Below are 23,549 nucleotides of genomic sequence, written 5' to 3'. Positions count from 1 at the left end.
TGTCTCTTTTTCAGTGTCACAACCCTCTCCTCTATGACCTGTGTCATGAAGCTTAACTCCTCAGAGTGTCCCCACAGACCACAGCTTTTGAAGTCAGAATGGATGTTTAATCCTGAAAATTCCTCCAACTGAATCAGCACAGGCCAACCCATTGGTGCTTTATTCAAAAGTTTTCCAGCAAACAATGAGACAAAAATGTGGTACACCTTTATTATTCTCAGAAATTTTTCTAATTAAAAAAATCAATTCTATTCTGGTATTGCTACTCTGGATTCCAAGTATTCACAGAGTCACCATTTCCAAAGCCACATTATCACAAAGTGACAGCCAATAGTGTCTCATGAGAATTTGACAGCTGTTTTTGTTATTGTGCTTTGAGAATTCAATACCTCCTGCCTAAAAGGCCAATTAAACCGCAAGTCAAATACATCAACCTTTCCAAAGATGGCCCAGGTCTAAGTGTAAAATTTTCAATCAAACTCAAGATTATTCTTTGAAAAGAGGCAGCCAACAACCCACCTTCCTGCAAGAAAAAATGAAGTCATCCACAAACAGAAAACATCCTGCGGTTGACACAGTCACCTGTCTCAAGAGTGCTGCAGTCAGAATGCTTACTTCTGGGGGTACAGAAGCCCCCTAAGAAGAAGGGAGGGCAAAGAGGTGTGGCGAGAAACTGGAATTCCCCAGTGTCGCGGTGGAATAAGCTGTGGGGATCTCTACAGCAAGGAGTGTTCAGCTGCCCCTGTGGACACGTCACCCTGACCACTGAAGAGGGGACATGGCTGGTGGAGCAGTCAGTGGCCATCTAGAGGCAGGGATTTTGGGGACACTGGGGACCCGGGGTGGGCAGCTTCCACCAATTACTTCAGCCTGGCCGCGGCGCCACTCAGACCAAGGGCCAGTGTCTCTGAAGTGTCCACTCATTCCGGCAGCACCTGCCACGTCACCTCAGCAGGGGGGCGAGTGATCTGCTGTGACTCTGTGGGTGAGGACCTCATCTTCGCCTAAGCTGGCCATTGTCCTTGGCATACTTTTTAGCAAGAGAGAGTTATCTGGAAAATGACGACAACTAAAAATAAAACCCAGAAGGAGAAATGTGGTGTTCAGAAATCCACATCTGTAGTTTTTAAGCACCTGCTCTGTAATTTGGAGTGTTCCTTCCTGTGTTACTGCTCTACTGTAGGGAGCAGGTAATTGACTCAAAATACAAAAACACTTGTCAGCTTCCAAGTTACACCTACAATTCAATGTACTATTTAACATCAGCAATATTTTCACAAAATAACAGGAGAGTAAATTAAATCTTCTTACAAAAACTGGGATCTTCGTAAAGCAGGGTCTCTGCTCCAGTCGTCACCCAGTGCCAAGAACAGGTGCAGAGGGCTAAAGTGACCACGATGTCCATGCCTGACGAATTTTTCCCTCAAGTAATTACTGTGCAAACAGGACTACATGCTTGTGAAGATGACAATGGAGACTAGTGAAACAGTAGAAACGTTTCACCTTCTGTGGGACACAGAAATGAAATACTGAGAGATCTCCGCTATGCCTCCGTTGACACCCTAACACCTCTCTTGAGGAGAAACACATGTCTTGTCCCACTGTGCAAAGCAGTTGTAGAATTAACAGAAAACCAAAATGATTAGATTATACTAAGATTATGGTTAAATCTGCTTTCCTGTTTGATACAGAACAGATTATATTAGGAAGGGTTGTGAGTCTCTATAATCCTGAGATTTCTTTCAAATTCCCTAGCCCTAGAGAATAAATTTGAGAGAAATGTTTCTCTTAAGGAGTACAGAACAAATGAACACGATACCAGAAGATGACTGCGATTAATAGAACAGCTTAGTCCGGGGTCGCTGAACTCCTGTTTAGAGCAGGATTTCTAGCCCAACTGTAGACGACTGGATCCTCTTCCTGGTGCTCACAGGGCCTGTAGAGATTTGCCAAGCTGGACAATCTTGCATATTGAGCTCTGTGTCCCTTGTGACCAGATACACTCCAGACTTCTTCAGAGTAATCCAATTTGCTTTCACTTAAGATCCTTTTCAAGATCAGTATGTTTCCTAACGACTTAAGCACAACTCTCACTGCTCCCAGAAACATTCCCCAGATCACACTTAGCCACTTCTGTTACTGTAACTTTATCAAACACTGGTAGCGGGATTATATTCTATTTATGATCAGAAATGAAACATTGTTATAGGGGTCTTCTTGTCTGCCTTTCCACATACAAAATAAAATCGGACGAGGGACTACCATTTGCTGTGACATTTTGGAGTCACACATCTTTTCTGGTGTTGTTTCAGCCTTCACCCTCCTCCGGCAGATCCTGTGTGGACCCTCGCTGAACTCTTGGGATGGAAGCATGAAGAACGGATTCCACTTCTCCAAACGCAGCTATCTGGATGGGCAGGTGTTTGCAGAGACACATTTTCCTGTGCACTATGACGTATCTTTGCCCCGAGAATCTGGAAGGATCTCACACGGCAGCAGTGGTTCCAAGCAGCACAGCCAAAACCCGAACTCTGAGAAGAAACAGCTGGGCATGGACTCTCACACATCACACATGGGTCCCAAGCACAAGCGTGAGGAGATGTATCCTGTCCGTGACCCAGAGGCCATGACCGTGCTCCCTGTGGATGAGTCTTGGCTGGTCTAACGCAGAAGCTGTATACACATTGATTTCCGTCCCTGTCCTCTTGCCCCACACGACCTCTAAGCCGCCTCCCAGCCTCTGCGCACTGAGGGCCCAGGGGATCCCACCAGGGCTTTGGAGAACAGCACCCAGCAAAGCGCCTCTGGCACCTCGTTCTGTGCACGTGGCTCTGTGCTAACACAGTCACACCTGGTCCTGGCTGGGGCTTCACATCGAGGCATTTTTTGCATGACTTGAATTCAGATCAACTGCCTAACCCAAAGAGGTGAAGCTTGCTCGGACAATTTTTAAATTAATGAATCAATTTAAAGATCTTTAAAGCAGATCTTTAAAACTGCTTCCATCTTAATTTTGGTCAAAATGATTGGAGGTAAACACAATTTAGAAGCGCTGATAAAAACCTACGGCATGCTTTTATGCTTTTTAAGGAAATGACTACGTAAAAGCCACAGTGCCATTTACTTCCCTCAGAATACTTTCCTCCACCTCACACACGCTTACCCGGTTATTCGTGTCACTTTCTCCTTCCCTGTGAGTGTCTTCATGAGCTGTGAACACTGCTGCCCAGCCTTTTAACGGGAATGGGACGGAGCCCCAGAAACTCACGGCACAGCCCTCGTCCACCCGGTCGCCACGAGGCTTCTGGCTCCTCCCACAGTCAAAAGGGCCAGGAAAAGGGGAACGTTTTTAACCACTTTGTATCACTGAGGCAGTCAAAGAGGGACAACTGAAGACACCCAGGAAAGGGCTCCAGAAGTCTTCCAGGAAGTGTCGAGGAGGACGGGATAAGTGTGAAACAGAGAGAATAGTGAGGCGGGTTAGCGGCAGTGCCCGTTAGTGTAGCTTTCGTTTTAGACTCAAAACACTCGCTGTGAATTCTGATCATGTCCCATACATAACCAAAAACGGTGTGTGACAGGGCCCTCAGATTTAGCAAAACCAAAAAACTAAAGAAAAATATAAAAGGATGCTCAGCGATACCTAAATGCATCTTTAGTATAAGTATTTCCCATAGAGTACTGCGGTCTTACTCACGGCTGTTTCCAGAGTTTCTGGAGTATAAATCCGCCCTGACACCCCGGGTCAGGGAACTGCCTGCTGCCTTAGGGAGCAGCTGGGCTCCGACTTCTTCCCGGCTGCATTGGCCCTCGGGAAACCTGGGGCCACCGCTGCTGCTCACGCTGAAACCAGGCTCTGCTTCACGGCTTCTTCGCCTGCAGCCCATGGACAAGTGTGACCGCCCACTACATTCTGCCCAGCGCCTCGTACGCCCTCCCTGCTTGCACGAGCCAGTGAAGTAGGCCTTAACCCCACAGGGCCACAGCGCTCACCAGCAGAGCAACGCACAAGCAAGACAAGCAGCAGCCTCCACGGCATGCACACCTCTAAACCCAGCTATTTGGGAGGCTGAAGCAGGAGGATCACTTGAGCCCAGGACTTCAAGATCAGCATGGGTATCACACTGAGACTTTTATCACAAAAAAAAGAATGAGTGACCGAAAGAAAAGAGAGAATGAAAAATAGAAAGAAGAAAGAAAAATGAGGAGAGGGGAGAGGAGGAAGCAGAGAGGAACCCCAGCCACACTTTCTGTCTGCAGAACTGAGGTCTGCTCGCCGCTCCCTTCCCCTCTGCTCCTCCCTCTCTGTGGATGTTCACTCCGCCACGTGGCCGCCTTGCTAACTGAGGCAATGGGAGACGCGCCCGTCTGTGTCGCCCCCTGTAGGACGGAGCTGGGAATCCTCCTGGAGAGGGGCGTCCTCCCGGGGCGCCTGCCCGTGTCTGTGCGCGCGCGTGCGGTCAGTCCTGCTGCGCTGATAGACGGTGTCCTCACTGGCCGCACGCAATCCATTAATTAAACCACAGTAATAACTGGGCCAGATGTGCTCAGTTACGGGGGTCACTTCATCAGCAACACTCAGGGCCGCCAGCTCCTGTCCCCTGCATGAGGAAAAGGCTTGGGACGATGATCCGGGTCTGGATCTCAGTGCTCGCAGCTGCCTCCGGGAGGTCCTTCGGTAGCCCCTAGAATCAAGGTGGCTTTGCTTTCCTTGTCTGTGTAACGTGCATAGCATGCTGTGCTCTACACACGGAGATGCTTGAAAGGAAACCATTAATGAATTTTAAAGCGATTTGTACAAAACAGTCAAGATAAATACAAGATGTGCTACACCTCTTACTGCACTAAAACTCAGGAAGCCCCCTCTGTTCTTTTAGATAGAAGAACAGATTTCTTTCCCTGACATACTGTGACTCATTTTCTAAGTGCATAGCATTACATAAAAATTATTTAGGCACACAAGATATTCAACAAATCCATAACGTCTGCCCTTCTGGCCGGCAGGGAAGGCACCATCTCTCCAAACCTGAGTAGCTCTCACAAGCAGAGCCATGGGTTTTGTCTCCCAGCAGCGACTCCGGCACCATGAAGCTGGTGCAGAAGACGCCCCTCGAGCACAATACACCCCATTAGCTCGGTGTCCCTGCTCGGGGCGGCCCAGCTTCTCATTAGAGATCCTCACACAGCAGCTTTATTGGGATGCAAGCCCCGCATCATAAAATCAGCACAGCACCGCGGGTGGGGCCTGAGCTTCTCCTTTCCCCACAGTACTCTCCGTCGGGGAATCCCGGATCAGTGCTCCACGTCTTCTTCCTAGCAGGACTTGTAAAGCGCTCAGTGGGCTCCTGAAAAGTCAGGCTTCGGGCGACGCCGGCTTGCTGCCCAATCCTACGCTCAGGAAGCCGAAGTCATCACGAAGCCAAGCGCTCTGCGGAGCTCTGAGGCGGCTCCTCTGGAAGGCTGGGGTCTTGGATCCCGACCTCTGAGATGGGCACAGGAGTGAGACCAAGGGGTCCGACGCTAGGGTGGGTGCCACACACCCGCTCCTGACCTCCTCCTGGAGTCCATCAGTGTCCTCGGGGGACATGAGCAGCAGCCCTCTGTGAGGACGACATCCCGGGGAGCTTTCCTGGGTGAGTGAGTCTGGTCGGGGACACTGAGGAAAAAGCCACGGGTGAGCATAGGACAGAAGCTCAGAGGGGCTCAATGCTGCAGACACAAAAGCAGAATTAGCCAGAACACACGCCATGCACTCAATGAGAGAACAGGAAAGACACTGAAGCTGTATTGTACTGGGAATTTTAACATAAATGCTATATTCATATATTATAAAGTTCGTAATTTTATTTACATCTACTACGAAACTTATATAAATCTTTTTTTCCTCTCTTTCCCTCCATCTCTTGCTCTCCTTCCCATGTGAGAAGATCTATCTTCCTACTTTCTATCTTTTATTTTGCCCTTTATTTACAATTTGGGTTTTCAAATATAAAAGAAACCATATGATATTTAAGCTTGTGCATCTGACTTACTTAACACTGTGGTCTCAAGGTGCGGCCATTTTCCTACAAATGACTCAAGGTTGCCTTTCTTCAGAGCAGAGTAATACTCCACACTGTGCAATGCCACATTTTCTTTATCCGTGTTACACACTCTCAGACATTTTTTTCAGCTGTACTTTTTAGGAAGTGTGCAGATGAAAACCTATCTCACCTTCAGAGTATTTTAAGATTTGAAGTATATATAAGAAACTTATTCTGGATAACAGATGATAGAAATTTTTAAAACGCTGCAGTAGATTACTGAAAGTCTCAAACCCAAATGCCCAGGCCCCACACTTCCTGGGTGGCACTAGAAGCTGCAGGGGGCTCCTCACTGACCGGGCGCAGGGCTATGGTGTCAACCCGATACCCAGCAGTTTCCTCGACTTCTCCATGCAAAGGAAAGACCACCCCAGATCTCATCATTGCAACAGACTTTGTCACTCAAATCCAGATGCCTGTCCCCAAATTCTTCAAATATTGAATAAAGTGATGCTCAGGTTATGTGTGTAGGGAGTCCAAGAAACAGAAATCGATGTATTGTCTAGACTTTGGTCCCAAGCCTAAGAGATCTTGTTATGCAAGTGAGTGTGCCTCTGTACAGTTGTGTGTGTAAGTTATCTGAATGTCTTAGCTCTTTTTCTGTTTGTTTGTTCATTATTTCATGTTATTTTCGAGTAGCAAAGACGGAACACAGGGCCTCCTGCATGTTTGCCACTGAGGACGGAGCTGCCCCTCATCTTCTTCATGGCTTTCTGCAGCCAGAATTGGTGTGATTCTCTAGGAAACACAATTTAACTGGTCACAGCAGTCACCTTAGGAGACCCCTCCCCATGGTCTGTCTCCAGGGACACACAGGACACAAGGGGCCCTGACGTCCGGGGCCGTCCTTTTCCCTACTCTGCTCACCAAGGAGAAGCATGTTTTCTCTACACAGCTCTGCTCCTGCACAATCTGTAAGACGGCTCATCAGTTGAAACTTATTTTCACACACAGACCTTTACTTCCTTGCCAGAATATCTAGAAATATTCATAATTTATTTCCTCCTGTATTTTTTTTTCTTACCAGAACAAGGACAGAATACAGAATGCCAAAACACAGGCCTCCTTATGTACAACTCTGAAACTCATACCACACACGAAATCTATATAAGACACATAAAAATTATTATGGCATCATTAATGTTTTAAATAACCATATTTTAGTAGGTTTATTCACCAGTTTATGAAAAGCAATTGCTATAGACTTCATTGAAATTTTAAGCTTGCATTCTTTGAATGTCTTTGTTTCTATTAAGAATCTATCCACAACTGACAAGGAAAGAATAGGTTAATTCACCAAAACCACAAAATTCATAGCTTGTAAGTCAAATGAAATGGGGGGGTCCTAATAATCCTAACATCCAAAATTTGACAAATTAAAACGAAGTATCCTCTTTGCTGAAGTTGCTGTTTATATAAAGAATTGAGAAGCATGGGTTTGATGTGTCTTATCTTAAAATGCATAAATAAAAGTTTTAGAATAGCAGTGCTGTATTTAATAACATACTTCTGATGTTGGTGGAAAATGTGTTTCATCTTTTTATGGAGTTGGGAGTTGCCCCCAGGTGAGCAAGCAGAATCACTACATGTAAAAACCCATTTGATGAGTTTCTTTCTGTGCGTAAGAGACCCCATATCAGCAGCCACAGAGGTGAGTTTCCTTTGGCTAGCAGTTCTCAGCAGCGCATCGGCACTATATTCAACTAGCCCGTGTATTATGATCACCTCGAGCTATTTACATGAAACTCCACATAAAACCACCAACAGTCTTTATTAAGAGGGCTCTAGCTGTCCTCGCAGTGTCCAGCACCTTGTTCCTCCCTGTCTTGTGTAGTATATGTGTGCCTTGTCTTGGCTCTGATTTACCCTGTCAATGCTAAATTTAACCAAACGCAGGTGAAAGAAACATCCAGAGGTGTAGTTTCATCCTGTACACATTCTCCACCTCCTCTTTCTCACCTAAGAAATCGTAAATGTCACATTATGTATGTAGAAATGTTTCACTTTCCTGTTTGAAGTTGCCTAGTACTCTATTGTATGAGCACTGCACTTCAACACTGGCTCTGTGGGTGGCTAATTAGAACACTTCCAGGTGACGTATTCGATATTTATGCTTTGCTATCGAAGAAGGAAAGCCCTGGAGCACACGCTGTTTCACTTTTGCTGGTGCGTACTTGTGATAGACGCTTCTCTCAGGAGCCCTGTTTGCTATGTCAGATTACACCGGCTACAGAATCTTACTGGAGGCCTCCAGTTTCCTTTCAGAGGGCTGTGGCTTTCTGCAGTGGAGCAGGTGTGAGGATACCTGGTTCTCCAGAGTCTTGGAGATGGAGGAGGCAGTAAAATCTCAGAGTTTTGCCAGTTGTGTAAGTGAGAAATGGAATGTCAGAATTCTGATTTGGGTTATTTGAAACAGACTTGCAAATGAGACAGACAGCTGCGTCCACATGAAGAAATCTGACCAATTTAAATGCATAATAGTATAATTTTATTGCACTTTGGATCCTATTGGAATTTCCAAAACTGATACTCTTTATTTATATATCAGCTTAAAGGGGAAAAACTAGGTTTTAAACACTTGCTTTACAGGATGCACATGACAAATGTGGGAGGCATTTTTGAAAAATAAGCTATCCCGTCTGGTGTGTTGCTTACACCTCCATAGACACCGGTAGCCGCAAAGATGCTCAAAGACCAGAAAATCACATAAAGCAATTGCTCTGCTTCTGGAGGGTGACGGAATATGGCACCCAGTCTCTTTTTTTGTCATTGCTGCTGTTGTTGCTACACCTTTTTTACTCTTCATGTTATCGTTTGCCATGTTTTCCATAATTTAGAACTGCATGTGATTCCTGAGTAGCTTCAGTGGACTCTGACTAAAAAGTACCTTGCAGAGTCCACTGAACATTCTGGGGTGGGGTTCGCTGGACGGAACCCTACAGAGACGATGGCATTTCCAGCAGGGTGTAGATATTATCCCTTTCACATTCACGGGAAGATTCCACCCGGTGGTCACACCCATGCCCGAGCCTAGTGGGAGTCACAGGAGCTTGGCTTCATGTCTCATCTTTCCACGGCAGCTCTGCATGGGTCACTGCTTCTTGCAGCTGGCTAGGCGTCTGCGTCCACCACCATTCAGCACGATAGCAGTTTCCACACCCACTTTGCGGACAAGGAAGAAGCAGCTCAAAAGCATGCCTCTGCAGGGCACGCAGCAAGGGCCAGGGCAGGCGAGACCGTCAAGCGCTGGCCCGGTGCTTGCCGAAGTTCTCCTTAAGAAATCTTTAATCTAAAAGTTCCTATTGGACGGAGAAGGCTTTGCTTGTTCAGGGGGAACAGTATGAATTCTGGCTTTAATTGTAAGACCAGCTAAACTGAATAAAGAACCTGTTCCCCTTTCAGACATCCTGATCCTTTATCAATCCTGTTAGGAGTTTGGTGTTTTCCTCCTTTGAGAAACGTTCTATGATGACCTTTACCTTCATGGATTCCTTGGAAGAAGCTACAGTGGGTTTTCTGTGAATTAGCATGCAATTTTAATTATTTGCAGCCTTTCTGCACTGGAGGTTTCCCAGAGCCATAACTGACCAGACATGAAGTCCTGTACGTAGCGCTCTTGTGCAGGGCCTCCTGAGTATCCTGCATGGGTCGGGTGGGAAGTCGATTGTTCAAGACATTTTCAGTCTAAACAGCCTTCCAACCTCTGTCACCAAGCCCGTGAGTCAGTAGGAACGCTTTCAGAATGTGCCTGTGGAAAAGTCCTTTCCCTCAGGGTGAATTACATTTTAATAACCTCCAAAAACTCATCTTCAAAATCGCATGAAAAACTACAAGCACATAATTTCAGCACACACGTTTCTACCAGTAAACTCTCCTAGCAGAAGGAAATAAATGATAGCAGATTTCATATATTTTCCCAATATTATATAGGCTGTCATATTGGAAAGGACTTAGGAAACAAGGCTTGGTTAACCAGGGTGGCTTGTAAATATACAGACTTAAATTATTGAGACGCTTACATATCGAGGCTCTGTGAGGGAGGGAAAATATTCCACCTTTTCCCCAAATTATTGCAGTCTTGGGTTGGAAAAGGTTTTTTCTTTTGTCATTTTATTTATAGTGTTTAGGGGTACTTTCAATGTGCTTTCTTTTCCATATAAGTTTAGGGTTATACATTTTATCCTATTTTAAATTTTTATGTTTATCAGCTCATGTTTGCAGTAATGACTGTTTTCCTCCAGGAATATATGCCTTCAGGAGCAGGTGCATGACACATACTCATGAGTGCTCACCACCTTCACCCTTTCCCTCACCTCTAACTTTCCCTTTTGCAAAATAATAGTAATAATTAAGAATGACAGTCTACTTTCTATTTCTTATTATCTACACTCACTTATATTTTGGGTTTCTTGTATTAGAGAAATCAGATGACATTTAAGCTTGTGTCTGATTTATCTTACCTCACAATGTGGTCTCGAAATGCATCCATTTTCCTACAACTGACTTCAATGTATCTTTATGGCAGAGTATTTCTATCTCGTGTGAACAGCACATTTTCTCTACCCATTCTCCAGGCTTCTCTGGCCCCAGTGCAATGCCCGAGGTAGAACCAGGGCAGCAGGGAGAGAGGCGGGGCCGCAGGCGGGCTGCTCCCAGCAGTGTCCTCTGCCCTTGGTGGCCTGGGCATCTGAGGGCCCGGGTATCTGAGGCATGAAGGCTCAAACTCCTGGCCCATCCCCATCCTGGAGCAAAGCGCTGCTGGAACTTCACTGCCCCAGCGGAAGCATCCACAGCTGTACCTGCGAGGGCCCAGCGGCCTGGAGAGGGGAGAAGGGTACGAACTGATTTTCAACCATCAAACTGAGCCACTCTGGGTTCTTGGGCTCCATTTCCCGGGATGAAGAGAAGTATTTCCGGCTGCATTTGGGGCCAGGTGAGGTGAGACCATAAGTGTGGAAGCCACCTCACCCTCAGTCCCGCGTCCAAGGAGAGGGGCTCCTTTAAAATGATTCCAAACGTCTGTTCACGCATATGCGTGTATTCACTAACTCGCTTTGCTAATTTTGTTTGCTTTGCCCTCACCCCGATGTCTAAAGTGCTGCAGGTCATAAAAATGTCTCTCAGGTCACTTGATTTGACAGATAGTAGCAGGGATCTCAAGAAATGCTTTCAGATCCGCACAGCCGGCAATGTGAGATGCTGGGGGGTGATGGAGGCCCTCGGCCGTGTCCTGCTCCCTGCCAGCCCTGGCCTGGGAAGGGAGCTGGCCCATCCTGCGTGAGAGGCTGGCTGCTCACGGCCACACCCACGCCGAGCAGGCCCAGGCTCTGGGAGCATCGCACAACCAGGCTCTCGGCGCACAGCCAGCTCACCAGTGTGTGTGAGAACAGCTGAGCAGCCCGGAGCCTGGGGATATTCAGCTGGAGTCTCCCTGAACACGGGCCACCCAGAACACTTCAGAGAACAAATTCAAATTCCAGGCCTCTCTCAAAAACAACGGATGAATAGAGTCAAGTAGAATCTCCAAGATGGTAATAGAAGCCGTCGTTTTCTTAAAACAGGTTGTTTTCTATTTGGCTGAAATATTATTTTAATCATATTTCCTCTTCCAGAAAAATAAGTATTGTAAACATTATGCACCACAAACATGTACAAATAAAAGCATATATGTCGGTATCAATTACTAAATTGCATCGTCCTAACAGTGGGGCAAATATTATTACATCTAAATGGAGAGACAGACTAACATCGTACTAGTAAGGGATTTTGCACTCAGATCTTTTTTGAGGCACATTGTTATTCAGCTCAACAAAAACTGAATATTTATTAAAGTTTCACTCTATGCTAATAATTTATAGAGATCAGCTTCCTCTTACTACGTGTGTGACATTGTCAAGAGGAGGAAACAAAGGTGATCAGATTGTCTGATCGATCAATTCATCAGACTCTCTAAAGTGAGAATCTTGAAGACATTTTCCAAAGTGGTGTTTTAAGTCAGAAAATAAAACAGCAGTGCCCTTTCGGCCCGCATTTTGTGTGTATTATTCGAATATCGCCTCTTCAGTTTCCTCTGTGACAGGACAATGGGGTAAACAGAAGCCACTGATAACAACAGTATTTGGAAGGCAGCTATTAGAACTCAGCGTGTGTGTAACCCAGGGGGCGACATGAGAAAAACAAACAGGATATAAGCTAAGCATCTGGAAGCTATAGAGGACATAAAACCCTAGATATGACATGATCATGTAGCCAAATACCTGAAAGGTAAGGCAGCTGAGTCACAGGTATCTTCCCTACTCTGACATGGTTCATGGTCTATTTTCCTAAAGTTTCTCTGAGGCACCTTACTCTACAGAGTTGTAAACCAGAGGATATGTTGGAAAGTTAAGGCCTACCTCTAAGAACATTAATGGACAAGCTGGGCATGGTGGCATACGCCTGTAATTCCAGCACTCAGGAGGCTGAGGCAGGAGGATCTCTGAGAGTTCGAGACCAGCCTGGGCTACACAGTGACTTCCATAGCAGTCTTAAATACACAGTGAGACCCTGTCTCAGAAAACCAAAAAAAAAGGACAATTTTAAGAACATATTTAGGTTTACAGTTAGGTTGAATGGAAAGAAATTTCCATTTATGGTACTCAGCAACCTCCTGCAATTCTCCCTATGAAGTACACACCCTGTAGCAATGTGGCATGAGGGATACAACGGAGTCATTGAATCCAGTGGTTGTACGGTGCCAGCAATCTCTGATGCTTCCTGGGTCGTCCATCCCATCTACCAACCCTGAACAGACCCGATATTTGTATAGTCTCTACAGTTACCCCTTCCCAGGATGCTGTACGGTTGGAATCATGCAGACTTCGAAAGATCTGCCTCTTTTCCTTAGTAATATGCATTTAAGGCTTGTTCGTGTCTTTTCAAGACCTAACAGCTCGTTTCTTTGTAGCCCTGAATAATATTTCCTTGTCTGGACATTCTAGATTTATACCCTCATGTACTGAAAAGCATCCTGAATGCTCCAAAATTTTGATAGTTATAAATATAACTGCTATAAACACTCACGCACCAATTTTTGTACGGACTTGGGCTTTCAACTAATTTTCTTAAATACCTAGATTGCTAGACAATATGGCCGCTTTTGAGTGGACTTGTACAAATAAAACATCCACAACATTTTCTCTACTACGACTCTGGATTCCAACAGTGAATGCAGCTTCCAATGTCCTGCATTTCCCCCTAGTGTTTTTTGTTGTCAGTGTTTGGGCTTCAGCAATTCTCCTAGGTGAGCAGAGGCATTTCTTTATTGTTTCAATTTGGAAATCCATAGTAACACAGGATGCAAAGCAGTCTGTCCTGCTTCCTCTTAGACATCTGCTCACCCTCTTTGGTGAGCTCTCTGTCAAGGCCTTTGGCCCACTTTTAGTTGTATTTGTTTTCTTATCACATAGTTTTAATTTTAGTTGTGCGTTGCAGACACAACTCTTTTAACCACAATGTATTTTTCACATATCAATCTGGTTCTGATATTCAACTTTCATTCTTTTATCACTGTCTTTCTCAGAGCAGAGTCTTTAACTTGAATACAGTCCAAATTGTTGCTTCTTTCCATGGATCGCAGCTTTGGTGTCGCATCTGAAAATGCCCAAGTCCAAGGCTGCCTAGCTTTCTTTTCCATAAAGCCCTTCTAAGGGCTTAAAGATCCACTCTTATAGTTAGAGCCATGATCTATGTTGAGTTGACTCTGCAAGAGTTTTATCTTAGCCTATTTTCTGTTGTTATAACAAAACACCCAAGACTGAATAATTTATAAAGAAAACAGCCAGCATGCAGTGGAAATCCTCAGCCCCAACAACAGCAGGAGCCAATTTTCTTATAAAACCTCATCCCACACACATCTCTGGAGACCTGGTCATGAGAACTCTGGTCCAGCAGCCCTTGGGTGCTACTCCCAGGGCCCCAGGCTGCACTCCAAGCTGACCTCCCCAGGCACAGAGGACCTGCTCTTTGGTCTGCAGTGAGCTCTAACTGTGTTTGATGAGCACACAGCTTAACAAGCTCCACACTCACAGGGCCTCCTTCTTTTGGGGAGTGCCCAGGTGTGCAAATCGGCGTCACTCAGCCCTCAACATCAAACCTGCCCTGTGTGCCGGATTCTGACTGATTCTTTGAAAGCTCCCTCGTCTCTGCCGAACCCCAGCCCATGCATCTGCCAAGCCACAGCTCAGCTCATCAGCAAACCGTCAGCTCTGCCCCTGGCTCTCCCAGCGCTGCTACCTTGGCCAAGGGTGACATCATCTTCCTAGGAATGGACCATCAAAGCCCCAGGACCAGGCTAGCCTTTCTCCAGTCCATCTCCACCTTGCCACATACCTGAAATAGTTGCTTTAAATCTGTAAATAGCTTTTAGAAGAAAAAGCAACATAACCTTAGCATAACATTAAAACCAAAACATCATTGCACTAACCGCCTCTGCTGGTGGCCCAGTTTCCCAGCAGTTGTAAATTCGGCGCTCTTTGTTCAGGACCCACCCATTGTGCTTAGATCTTTGAACAAAGCAGGACCTTAAAAGGATGGATGGCTGCGTCATTCATTTCTGATCTTCCAAGATTAAAAGCGTCTTAGATATAGTCAGTGCGAGCTCGTAAAATAAGCTCTATCATGGACAAAAGGAGAGATACATGGCAAAAATAACTTAATATTACATCATCTAGAATGGAAGCTCTGAGAAAATGACTCAGATAAAAGTGAGTGTGAATGAAAATTGCTGCAGTCTGAGAAATTGGGTTTCAAGAGAATCAAGAGCTGGTTTGATGGAGAAGAGGAAGGGCTGGGTTCTGTTACTGCTGTGCAGGGACCAAGGAGGGAAGCCCAGAAAAGACCTGGAGAAAAATTCTTTCGAGACAAAATTAATGCCTAGAACACAACTTTGTGCAACATCTAGAAAACAAAAGAAGGGTGATCATGTCACTGAGCTAAAGTAAGCCAGGCCGTCCCCAGCCATCCACTGCGCCTTACAAAACAACTGCGGGCCACAGCCACGCCTTGCCAGGTATTTAATGAAAGTCATGATGCAAAGAGTTGGAAAGTACTTTTAGTTAGCCTCGATAATGACAATTCTGAATATGTAGGATCCCAGGCATACACAAAAGTCTGTGCTGGCCTAAAATAGCCCCATCAGCGTTTGGAATTTCCTAAAACACTGATGTTGCATTCAAAATGGGGATTTCCAAAAAAACCATCGATGTAGATACACTTTCATCATTACTCATAAAAGTGTCATTTGTATTTTAATAATAGCACCCAAGAAGCAAATCCCTATCTATTTCTGTTCATTGAATATTTATGTCGTTCATTTAGATGCATAGCCTATTACTTTGTTATGCTGTAACATTCCCAACTTTCATATAAATATAAAATCAATTTAATTGCATTCATATAAAGCAAGAGATAAACCTTCAGAATGGGAATGCCACAAACACACACACACACACACACACACATCCCAATGAATGCCTTTCCTTTCACACCTAATTCAGAGCACAAGTTTTCCCTTTTAAAATATATAATTAAATATGTTTTGATTAGTAATAGATGCAAATGGCTTTTTCCCCATGAAATGATATGAAAAATCATCGCAATTAGGTGTCTGATTCCCCATCTACCTCCCTACAAAGCTTGCAGTTTTCCCCAGACCCCAGTTGTGAGGTAATCACAGCAGCTGCTTCCCCAGGTGCCTGCTCCGAGCTCATGGGGGACTGGGGGGCCTCGTGCCCCTGGCACCTTGCAGCTCTGGGTCTGGAGGTTGTATGATTGGAGGTGAGGTAATTGATCAGGCTGCGTGCGCATACACACACACACACACACACACAGAGTATGTGGGGTGGTGAATCCTACTGCCTATACATTTATTTTACCCAAAATGTGCCCCCTCTGCATTGATTTCATACAGAGATGTGAAATTTCACGATACAATCTTAGTTTTTGTTTCAAGTTAGTAAAAGTATGCGATAAACTGGTTTCTTTTTACAGTCATTGTTAAGCTTTAGGGTTCATGAAACTTTGGCGAAACTGAATGCTTGAGTTTCAATAAAGATAGATGGTCATTTAAAAATATCGTCCTGCCTCCACGTCCTCCTTGGACAGGCTGAGTCAGGAAGGTCCGCCCTGTGGGCTGGAAATCTGGGACCACCTTGTTGAGGGCCAAAAGATGGCAGCAGCTCATCCTCTCTTGGGAGACCAAACACTGGGGGAACTTTTCTTTTCGGGAGACGGAGAGAATGAATAGAAACCGTGCCTTGCAATGGAGCACGTGACTTAGCTACATTCTGACAGTGCTCTGCTCGCTCTGACTTCTCCAAGCCCCTCTCCTTGGCAGCCGTGGCTGCTCCTGCACTCCAGGCTCCGAGCTGCCAGCTCTCCCACAGCTGCACAGGGTGTGCCCTGCTGTGCACCCGACTGCCCGGACAGAATTTCGAGTCCACTGACGCAGGTGTATGGAGCAGCCGCGGCTGTTTTCAAATCCACAGGGAAAACGAGCCTGTTAGTGGGCTTCGGCCAACACACGCCTGGCGCAGGGCTAACCTGCTGCAGGTCTCTGCTCACCCCAGGAGAAGAGCGGGACAGAAAGAGGATCCTCACGCCTTCTGTGCCTTTGTGTCCTCTTTAGTGACAGAAAGCTCCCGGCTGGGCGTAGGCTGGTCAGAAACGAGCTGTTCCTACCTCTGCTCCCCTCGTAAGTGTGCCCAGCAGGTGAACACCTCGGGGACGGGTCCGGTCCCACTCTGGCCCTGGAAAGGCTGCGGCCTCACCATCCCACTCAGGAGTCATCTCCGGCCATGTGGTCGAGGGCCCCATAATTGAAAGGGGAACCCTAAAATGAGGGCTGTCAGACCCCTGATGACAACAGAGGGCTGGCTTGCATCTGGATGAGCACTTGATGGAAAAACTAAAGAAAATAACAATGTGTAGGTCTCACGGTGGGTGGGTTATTAACTGAAGGGCCTACTCTCTTTGCAGGATGCATCTTATTTAGTGTTGCAAACATTTTAAAAGGCAGTGACCAAAAAGCAGGTGTTGTCCAGAGGACAGAACCGGTGCTTGGCTTTGAAGGAGCTCTGCTAGGATATCTCATCCGGGGTGGGAGCAGAGGCGTCTCCTCATCCCCTCTCTATTACCCTACCCGTGGTGGCAGATATTTAAAATCAATCTTCACAATTCTCCCTCCCGAGCCTGGGAGCAGTTTCATCATCTTTCTCAACACAGTGCTGCCCACAATCTCCAGCGACTGATTGCAGCAGACAGAGATTGAAAACCATTTGTCCTCCCTCAAATAGTTTGATCTTGTCATCTTCCATGGGGAAAATGGGAACCAGGAGCTGAGCTCAGGTCAGCCGGCCAAGTTTCTGCATGTGAGGGCTCCTGGCATTTTATCCAATTCATGAAAAAGAAACTAATAAATGATTGCAGGCGTTAATAGCTGTACCTGAGAAATCCTGCCTGGAGAAGGAGCCCCTGATAGTTTCTCAAAGCCAGATTCACTTTTTGGAATGTGTTTGCCTAGAAGTTAGTGAGAACGACCTGAGGAACCACGGAACACACAGGTGGCAGGGCCGTGTACAGACCCCGGGCGTGGCGGGCACAGACGCAGCTCCCAGCCGGCCCCAGCCCCCAGGTGCCAGGGACACAGGGCAGGGCTGCTGCCGTTCCATCCTGCATTCCACCGCAGTCTTCGTGACCCCCAGTGTCCTGACAGGGCGCTGTTGTGAGGGCTTCTTGTGTGAGGTGCTTCCCGCTATGCCCTCACCCCTCGGGGCTGCTCCCCATGGAACCTCATGAGGACCCCACCTTCTCTGTGTCTTCCCAGACCCAGAAGACACGACAAAGGGCAGACCTGAGGGTGACAGGCCAGCTTTCAGAAGAGAGCACACAGCCGGACAGAGGATTCCGCCCTCCCCAGATGTCCGGATTCTGAGATCCACCGACCTGTGGCTTCCCACAGCCTCCCTGTGTGGCTCCAGCTTCCCTCCTAGTGACACTGCTCACTGGTGCCCCTGATGTCACAGACGGGACATAGCAGGCCACTGCAGCCCTGCAGGTCGTGACTGCCCACAGCTCAGAAGAGGTTTAAAGTTGCTCTGTTTCAAAGCAGCTGTTCACTGGAATTCATGGTCAGATGGGTGAGGAAAGAGTGGACTGACAGGTCCTCTCAGTGACTGGAGGCTGTCGGAGGAGACGGGGACCCTGACCACCAGGCGTCACCGTCACTGCTTTTGTCTCCAGCTACGAACCATGTGGTCCCGCTGACCAGATCCGCAGCCGTTCCACCTTTTTGGGTTAGCAACGCGACTCCTCTGTTTCTGGAAGTCTCCTGCAGAAAGTCCCCTCCTCTCCACGCCTCCGTGGCCCATGGAGAAGCCCACACCTCACAGGATTCTGTCTCAAGACGGCACAGGCAGCAGGAGTGTGGACAGGATGCCAGGCACGACAGTCGGCAGACCGTGATTGCCAAAGCAGGCTGCTCTACCCCATGAAACAACCCTCCTCCCTCCACATCTTCTCTAGGCCAGCTGGGTTCACCCACAGAGCCCCACCCTGCAGGCGGCAGTGTCCCCATCTTGCCCCACACCCTCTGCACGCTGCTTGCTGGAGGCTGAACAAAAAGCCCATGTTCCTAAAAGCGCCATTCCCCAGGATCTCACGCAAGGGCCCCTTGAGCCCCTCGGCCATGGGCAGCACACTGTGGCTGGCTCCACTCTGTGGGCGCTCCTTTCCTCACCCCAGCCACACAGACTGTGTGTAGCACCTCCTGTCCAAGGGCTGCACCTCGCTCCCTTACTGGCTGCCCAAATGCTGTCCTGCGAGCTGCTGACAGGATCGCAGAGCCAGGGAGGGTGAGGCTGTCCAAACGGCACGGTGCTCTGGACTTACTTGGGTTACAGCCATTATTACTATTACTAATGTCGTTATTATTCCTGATAACTTTTGTGCACTGAGGATTGGACCCTGGGTGGTCACACTAAGTAGCATCCTCACAATTTTTGTAAAAAATTAAAGACATTGTTTTGATACAATCTTGCTGAGTTTTTAATTGCCCGCGTGAGGCTGGAACATGTCATCCCCCTGCCTCAGCTTCTCAGAGTGTTGAGATTATGCGTGTGTGCCACAAAGTTCAGCTTGACCTTCATAAATTAAAAAATATGCTTTTTAATAAAGGAAGGCAAACCAGGCTACTCAGAAGATGGAAACAGATAATGAGAAAAGAGATTTTATCTACTTGATTGGAAGAGCTTTTCAGTCATCATCTTGAAGAGCTCACTAAATATTCTAAGTTAAATGCTTTTTGACCCAACACTGGAAACCGGATCTGCCTAAAAGAAAGTCTTAGAAGCCTGGCTGAGGCCCTGCCCTCTGGAGCCCAGCCTGCTGCCTGGAAACTGCAGCACTCACCATTTTGGCCAGACAGAGAGAACGTTGTCAGAGTGCAGAGCATTGCGAACCTCTGAGAGCCACGTAGATAGCAGCTGATGTCTGAAGACCTCGGCCCCACGTGGAGACCTGGCCACGACTGAAGGACTTGCGAGGCCAGGTGGGGCCTGGGAGGGGGGCCACTCAGTGCGTAGAGCCCTGTGGCCTCAGTGAGCCGTGGCTCTCGGGCTGTGCCCGCCCTCACAGCCTCGCCCTGGGCACCAGAGCTGGCTCCTCCTCCCAGGCAAACCTGAGGCAGGATGACTGCAGCTTGTGTGCGCAGGCAGATCCCCACCAGAAGCGTGGCCCGCCAAACCCACTGAGGAAAAAGCAGTCTCCTGGGGCCACACACAGGGATAAGGCAAAGGCTGACACGGCTGTGAACCCACCAGCAGCAGGCTGCCACCGTGGACTTACTCACTGGGTCGGACATGTGGACATATGACGTATCTGCTGCGCCATAGAAAACTAGGCCAGTGAGTTTAGGGAACACACCAAAGAACGGTGCACTTCCCTCACCCAGGTCACATAGCAAGGACCACGTGCTGCCAGGGTGCAGCACCCCAAGCTGTAACCTCATCAGGTCACTTGGTAAAAGTATCCCTGGGTACACAGGCCATGAACTCTGATTCCCTGGCCTTGGCTTCTGGTCAGCTCCATCTCCCAACTGCCAGGACAGCCCTCCCACCCTGCCTGACCACAGACGCTGTCTTTGAGCCAAGCTGGCACTCAGGCTGCTCTCACCTCCTCCTAGAAACTCCGCCCTCCATCTGGAATCTTATCTCCCTGCCAGGGTGACTCTCTGTGTCTCTGCAGACTCTTCAATCTCACAGCTCTGTTAGCCCCGACTTAGCCCTCCTGTCACCTCCCATGGTATGAAGTGTGTAATGTGAGCCTGAGGGCTACGGGCATTAGTGACCATCAGTGACAGAGACTGGAGGAAAAGACCCGGGATTGCCCGGCTCACTGACCCCCAGCGAACCCCGAGTACTGAGACAAGGCCGACAAACCCGAGTAGCTCAGGCACCCCTCTCACTGTTACTCAGGCGCAGATATGACCATTCTGCTACCGCCACAGCTCGGCCAGAATAGGCTGGCAGGAAACTCAGCCAGTTCAGCTGAGCCACGTTAGTGGGGTCCCCGAGTCCCCCGTCTCCAGCCAGCCTGTCCAGAGGGAACCACGGGATAGAACTGCAGAGAGAGGCGTCACATCTCCTGCTGCCATCTGTACCAGGCTCTGGGCTTCTGACTCACTGTGATCATCCACATGAACACTGCGGCAATCTTGAAGACTGCCTCAGAGTCGCACGTCTGTACAAGGGCATTCCTGTGATAATCTGGTAACTTTAAATAATTTTCCCTCATAAATGTTAACTGAAGATATATAAATTAGTTAATCGCTAACTTGCACTGAAGTTAATAATTGTATGTGCAGTGAACAGAGCACATGGCATTCTTTGTACGTGTTAATTTTACCTTATTTTGAAGTCAGTTTTCTTTTTTCAATATTTATATAAATGTTATTTGTAATGTGAGGGGGATCACTGTAAATACAGGAAAATTCATCTCCCAAGGCTTTGTTTTGCTTCACTCTGTTGATCCACTCACTCATCAAGCGCTAGTCCGTGTGAGGAGGAGTCAGGCCCTGACTGGTGCTGCTTCCAAGGGCTGAGTACAAACCGAGAATCACCAGGCAGGCAGTCACTGAGGTCCGGGGCGTGGGATGCTGCTGCCCTGGCAGAGGGCATGGTAAAAGCCAGCCACCCGTGTGGAGCGGACAGAGGGGGCCACAGGAAGGCTGCCGTGCTCCTGAAGACCCCGGGCCCGGCCGGGCTCAGTCCAATCCCAAGGTGGCCACAGCACTTCGGGGCTCTATTTCATAAATGCAGACTGTGGTTAAAGTTACGATCAATGCAAATTGTGATCCTCCGGCTTTCTGAGAGTGCTGTGGGTGCTGAGGAAGGAGACGGGTGGGGCAGACTGGAGCAGGAGCACCGATGGCCAGGCCACCGCAGACCCAGGAGGACGGTGCCTGGAGGGCAGACGAGGCTCAGAGGGAGATCCAGGCAGGGCTGGGACAGACGAGGCTCAGAGGGAGATCCAGGCAGGGCTGGGAGGCTGGTGCGAGGGAAAGCACCGGCCTGGTAAGAGACTGAGGAGGTGACTGGCGCACTGTCCTGGTGATACAGCTTTTGCGACTTCTACAATCGAACAGAAACCAAGGTGGGTGCACAGTCACTGAGCACACAGCCCAAGGAGGGGAGTAGTCTCCGATGCTCTCATTGACCGCACCAGGTCTCCCTTCCTGGGCAGTGTCTACAGACAGAGAGGGACCCTGAAACCTCACTCGGAGTTAGGGTACTGGCTTCCATGAAGTGTTTTTATTGTTCATGAAAGAAAGCTGAAACTCAATAATCAGCAAAGAAGACTCCAGTGCAAAAGGACACTGTCAAGGAGCATGGATGTCGTTTGCCTGACAAGTGCAAGGCCCTGAGTTCAATTCCTGGTCCTCCCAAAAAGTTTCAAGAATAAAAGAAAAGAAAAGAAAAACCTATATTTTTCAATACTATGAAAAAGCAAAATTGTACCTAAAGACTAACTTCATCGAAAGCAATTTGTATGAGTACAATTATTGTGCAAAATGCCATGAAGCAACTTCATAAAAGTCACTTACTTTAGAAAAATAAAATAGTTTATTTTATACAACATTAGTCCCTTTTTAGAGTCAAGAATATTTTTAGAACTTGAAATGAATTTCATTACAGTCTAAGTATTAAATGCATCATTATTAAAATCATCAGTTTGTTCTTTCACATACATAATGGCCAAGTGGGAAAATTTACACAAACTCAGATTTAATTAATAGGCTACCAATAGCTTTTCTTTACTTAACTTTTCTGAATTTGGGGCACGATTTTATCCTGGGCATATTCTTTTCTAAGCCAGAAAATTTAGGGTTTCTGTTGGGAAAATAAAACCCATTACATCACACTTTTCTACTAAAATCATCTTGGCTATGTACACAAATTTCAATGGTAGAATAGTTTTAAATAACTACTTTAACAGTGATAGTCATAAAAATAGCCATGAGTAATTTTTAGTCTGACAATTTTTACCTCTTCTGGCTGACAGGAGCATGAGCAGAGCACACCCCTCTGTGTCCACACCAGTGGCAACAGCTGGGGAAAGACTTGAGCAGCGCCCCGAGTAACACAGCTGCCTCTCAGGAGGGCTGCTTCCCTTACCATGGACAAAATACCAACTTTCCTACGTAGGAAGGAAGGAGCCGTGCACACGCGAGGAGAAGTCTCTTGTACGTGTCTCCCACAAGGTGTTTATGGGGTGTCAGTAGTGCAGTGGAGAGAAACAATAGGAAGTTCTGTCACTAAAGTTATTTGGTAGAAATACTCAGTCAAAAGCATCTCTGCTTTATGCTGCCTTGAGTGAGTTAATGTGTTTCCTGAATGTCTCACGTTGGGGTCGATTGCGGAGCTTTTCTCACATTCCCAAGAGACACTTTGCAACAATCACTTAAGGTCAGGAAGTAGCACTTGATAAAGGAGGCCAGACTGTATCCTCTAACATGGCCTGCAATTAGTCAGGTTCTGTTTAATTGTTTTTCTGATGAATGCAGTGAATTAAAATTTGAGTACAAGTTCCATACAGGGCAAGCATCTCCCAGTGTTGTGTCTGTGATGCCTCAATTGTGATAAATTACAGAGTTAAATTGGTCTGTATTTAAATCAGTAAAAATCATTAGGTTCTAATGTTTTTAAAAGGAGGAAACAAAAAACCCAATATAAACTTTGATGCATTAAGAATGATAATTTAGTTACATAATCTTAGAATACAAAGATCATAATCCATTCAAATTTTCTTTTTCGAAGTAAGATGGTATGTTATTTAAAAAGCACATTTTAGCACTTAGGCGTTTGGAGGAAATCTATGTGAAGAAAGCAGGTAGATCTCGAAAATATGTTAATGATGCCAGAAAAGTGAGGG

At 47.0% G+C, this 23,549-nt stretch overlaps 1 protein-coding gene across 1 annotated transcript in view; it reads right to left on the bottom strand.

Moving 5' to 3' along the window:
- The window catches only part of Csmd1 (CUB and Sushi multiple domains 1), a 1,140,625-nt gene that overhangs the window by 1,053,860 nt on the left and 63,216 nt on the right, over nucleotides 1–23,549 (bottom strand). The gene's annotated exons all lie outside the window — the stretch shown is intronic.

The sequence above is a fragment of the Fukomys damarensis genome, unplaced genomic scaffold (genome assembly GCF_012274545.1).
Source record: "Fukomys damarensis isolate Sample0158 unplaced genomic scaffold, DMR_v1.0_HiC HiC_scaffold_18, whole genome shotgun sequence".
NCBI classification, from domain to species: Eukaryota; Metazoa; Chordata; class Mammalia; order Rodentia; family Bathyergidae; genus Fukomys; species Fukomys damarensis.
The sequence above is the reverse complement of the archived record's forward strand: the minus strand, read 5'-3'. Positions and strand labels throughout refer to the sequence as shown.